A 4,764-nucleotide genomic window follows, 5' to 3' on the forward strand; every position below is an offset into this window, starting at 1 on the left:
CCCGCAAATGGCCTGGACCAGGCCGTAACAATGTTCAAGAAATTAGAGTATAAAAATTTTGGCATACAACATAAATATTTTAGTATCCAAAATATAAAATTTTAAAGAACCACATATCTAAAATATTAACACATAACTAATAAAATATACACAACACATAAATTTTAGTATACAACATATAAATCTTAATGTATAGCACAAAAATTTTAGTATACAATACAATTTTTAAAAGACTACATATCCATAATATTGATTCACTCAACTAACAAAATACATTCATAAAAGTACATTAGCAACAAAAAATTTACGTGTTATGTATAAAAATTTCTATGCTATACGCAAATATTTATGTACTATATGTAAAAATTTTATACTATACCGATAAATTTGTGTTACGCGCAAAAAATTTTGTGCTATATTAATAGATTTCTATATTTTCTAATAAAAATTTCTTTACTACAAAAAAAAGAGAAATAATGACATATGTATGCATTTTTTCGTTAAATTTATATTAAATTATCAGATTTAATTATAAAAATAATACATAATAGCTCATCTTTAAACACTACTTGCTAAGTATGGAGTGCTACACTCTTGTTAATTCAGCAAATCTCAACACTTTATTTATAGTCCCCACTACGATTTGAAATTTTTTTTTAGTAGTATATGATAATAATATTTATTTGCCCCCACTAAATTATTAAATTTGACCCCACAATAAATTTTTACTCAACTTTTAGTACTTCATAGTCAATTTAAAAATTTCATATTAGATGTCGTTAGAATGATCAATTCTCAATTTAAATGAAATTTGTGTTTTTTCTTAGAAATCAACTCGAAAGAGTGTTATTTATCTTTTTTTATATTAGTTTTAATTTTTTTCTGTAACAACTACATTAATTGAAAGAACTTTTTCAACTATGAATCTCAATAAAATTTGACTTCTAATTGTATAAGAAGTAAATTTCTAAATAAGTATTTACTTATATATATGTACAAGAAGGTAAATTCTATGGTGCCTATAATTTGGTGCCTAACTTTTACCTAACTTATTTTTTGTGGTAATTTTTGAATATTTAATAATTATTTACTTTTATACTTTTAAAATTAAATATTAATTTTTAACCATTTTTAGTAAGTTAGGCAAACACTTTTAGGCACCATAGCAATTACCGTAAAAGAAATTCTACACATCCAAATTTTTTTATGAATTAAGTCTAATTAAGTTAAACAATAAAACTTAAAATAATATTAGTCATAATTGATTTTTGTTGTCTTAGACAAATTTGATTGGACTTTGTTAACAAAAAAATATGAATATGTAATATTCTCCTATATAAAAAGATAGATATTTATAAAGGTAAAATATATTTTTTGTCCCCGAAGTTTAGCAAAAATTTTAAAATACTCTTAAATTTTATTTTGTTTCAATTTTATCCCAAAAATTTTCGATTTGTATCAAATATACCATCGGAAGCTAAATTTTCAAAGAATTTAAGACCAATATAACAATAATGCATGAAAATTATGCTTGATTTGCTTGTGTTGAGGGGTTGTTCTTATGAAATTGTTGTTGAATTGATCTTAAATTTTGTGAAAAATTAGCCGTCAGGAGTATATTTAATGCAAATCGAAAATTTTTAGGACAAAATTGAAACAAAATAAAATTTAAGGATATTTTTAAAATTTTTGTCAAACTTTAAAGATAAAAATATAGTTTACTCTATTTATAAATGATTATTTTAATATTTTAATTTATAAAATTAGATATTATAAAAACTAATCATATTATATTTACATCGAAAATAACTATCTGTATATATATATATATATTGAAACAAAAAATACATATTAAAAATAAATTAACCAATACATATATTTATATACAAATATATAATAATTAATAAATAATTTGATAACTAATTTTTATATATACAAAATATTTTTATTATAAAAATTATTATTATTATTATATATTTTTTTTTGCCCTACTATTAAAATTTTTTAAATCTGTCACTGATCACGTTGAAGATGAGCTACTAGTTAAAGCATGATAAAGATGCTTAAAGATACCAGATCAGTAACAATAGAGTAATAGAAGAGTTTCATCAAGTTTTGCTGAGTACTTCGCTGGTGTAATATGATTGTTTTGTCTCGGGTCGTGTTGAATGAGGGATTTTTTTTTTTTCGGTCTATACAAGCTTATTCGTTCGTAAAAATCAATACCAAATTGAATAGTTAAAATATTAAATAAATTGATAAAAAAAAATTTTGATGACAGATTTGTTTAAATGATATTATTTTATAAGTGTGGAAGCACTATGCGCAAACATTAATGTTATTCATAATCTTTGTTAAAAAAATATATACATAAAAAGATAAAGTGAATTAAGTGTGTTATATATCTAATTAATTTATTTTAAAAAGTTAATAAAAAATAAAAAAATTAATATTAATTTTTTTTACATAATACATCTCTTTGTCATGATATAGTTTTACAAAATCTATATTTTAAATATTTTATGCATTTACCATTCATATTATATTAAATAATCTATATTTTATGAATTCAATCTATATATATATATATATATATGTCACATTTTATTATTGACCAAATTCAAACCAAATAAAAAATAAAGCTAAATCTTTATATTTATCTTTTTCATGTTTCGATATTATAATAGTTCTTGCAAAAAAAAAAGAAATTTAATCAGAAAATTCATATAAAAAATATTGATATGATTTTTTTAATAACAAAAGAATTTGTTAAAAATATGTTATTTTACTATATTTAAAATAAAATATATTATTTAAAAAAAATAAAAATTTATTATTTTGCATTAATAATATTATTAAAAATATATTATTAATTTTTGTTAAGATAATATTTTTTTATTCATCAAATAATATAACAACAAAAAATTTTTAACAATTGGATGTACTAAATAAATATTATATTTATTTAATTTTATATTACAGATAAAATAAATAATTAATATTTAAAAAAATAATTACATACTTTTATCTTACTAAATTATAATAAATAAATAAAATATATAAAATAATAAAATAATAAAATATCAATTAATTATAATTCAAATAACATGATTTTTTATATTAATAATAAATTAACTTTTAAAAGATATTATATTCTCTACTTTGTCTAAAGTGTACTCACTTTTGTGGGTTTGTCATCAGATGTAACATCTAACTTGTTATCTGTTAACTTGGCTAATACATGATGATGTATAAAAATAATACTTCAAAAAATTTTCTTTACTTCATTATTATTTCAATAATTCACAAGCGATGTGCTAACGCAAGCACATATGCTTAATTATTAATTCAAAAGAAAATTCTGGACAAAAAGTTGTGGATATACAAGATAGATATAATAATAAATTAAGAATGTTCAAATTAGTTCTTAAAAAGTTACTTATTTTTTAAATTGATTTTTAAAAAAATTTATTAATTAAATTTATATTTTAAATATTTTAAATTAGTTATATTAGTCCTTCTTTCACTTTATTTATAGATAGTATTAAAATTTATTAATGTGACACATTAAGCGACACTCCAATACACATCTAAGAATCCTATTAATTGATTATTAACATGATTAGTTTATGAAATTAAATCAAATCAACTCTAAATTAAAGGACTCTAATGTTTCTTGTTTTCTCCTCAATTAGGTTTAATTTTGATTTGATCTAATTTCTTAAGCTTATTATATTAATAGTCAATTAAAATTTTTAGGTGTACGTTAGAGACTTGAAATGTCACTTAACCTGTCACATTAGTAAATTTTGACATTATTAACAAACAAAATGATGGAACATGACTAATTTAAAATTTTTAAAGGATGAATTTGATTAAAAAAATTTCAGAGACCAATTTGAAAAACGAGTGATCTTTCGAAAATTAATTTGACTATTTATTTAACAAATTAAATATTACAGTAATAAACAACTAGTCATCACATCCTTTATAGGGATGGCAAAATGGGTCGATTCAGTCGGGTTGATCCTTCTTAAAGAAACTGGTCGAATCAAAATTTAAAACTCGCCAAACTTAAAAGAAATTTGTCAAATTTGCACTGCCAATTTTTCGAATTTTGACGAAACAGAGCAAGACGGACCAGTCCACAAGGTCAAAGATTTTTATTTTATTTTTTATTAAATAAAAAAATAATTATTACTACAAAATTAATAATTATATAATTTTTAAATATTTTTTATTTTTATTTTTAATTATTAATTTTATTTATTTTATTTTATAGTTTTGTATTTATATTTAAATTATGTGATTTATTTTTTAAAATAAAATTAATTTTATTAATAAGTATTAGTTTAAATAATTTTATTAAAATTAAAAATTAAAAAAATAATAAAAAAATTTATATCATAATTTAATTATTTTTTATATTTAATTTTTAAATAATATTTTTTAATTAATTTTAATAAATTTTATTTTATAAAAAAATAAAGTCAAGTGGACTAACCTATCAATTTGTCAATCTACTGTAAAATAGAATGAGTTAACATTTTAAATTTATTTTAGTTGGTGAAACGAGTCTATCCTTCTATCTTTGCCACCCCTTGATTCTTCACATTAAAAGGGAGCAGACGCAAGGCAGAAAAAACACACCAATCACATTCTATATAAAAGAAATTAATTAATTAATTAAAAGTCGAGAAATTTAATTAATTAATTAATTAAAGGTCAAGGAATTTGTTTATCATTTTAATAACATAATAATAA

This window comes from Arachis hypogaea, chromosome 4 (genome assembly GCF_003086295.3).
Source record: "Arachis hypogaea cultivar Tifrunner chromosome 4, arahy.Tifrunner.gnm2.J5K5, whole genome shotgun sequence".
NCBI lineage: Eukaryota > Viridiplantae > Streptophyta > Magnoliopsida > Fabales > Fabaceae > Arachis > Arachis hypogaea.